This window comes from Fukomys damarensis, unplaced genomic scaffold (assembly GCF_012274545.1).
Source record: "Fukomys damarensis isolate Sample0158 unplaced genomic scaffold, DMR_v1.0_HiC HiC_scaffold_10, whole genome shotgun sequence".
In the NCBI taxonomy this organism is placed as follows: Eukaryota; Metazoa; Chordata; class Mammalia; order Rodentia; family Bathyergidae; genus Fukomys; species Fukomys damarensis.
Window position 1 is genome coordinate 29663270 of NW_022900922.1, and position 409 is coordinate 29663678.

Sequence of the window (409 nt, forward strand, 5' to 3'; positions counted from 1 at the left end):
GGAAATAGTTTGCTGAGCATCTACTGTGTGCCAGACAGAATCCTTACTTTTCTGTTTTACCTTCCACTTAGTTTTGAGTTTTTGTTCTTAATAGGGAAAATGCTCTCCTTTTACAAAGATTCAGATGACCAATTCTCAAAAAGCTTTCCATTGTATCCCACATGGTTTAAATATCAAGTTTTTCTAAAACTGTACATTTCAGTGGTAGCCCATAAACACATGCACACACACACGCACGCACGCACACACACACAACTTCAAATCTGAATCTTACAGCTGTGAGAAGATTAAAGGAAAGTAAAAAAAATTGGCCAGGACTAGCCCACCAAAAGCCCAGTTGATTTTTCTTCCAAAAAAAAAAAAAAAAAAGAAAGAAAGAAAGAATCAAATTCTGGGCTTTATCTAAGCT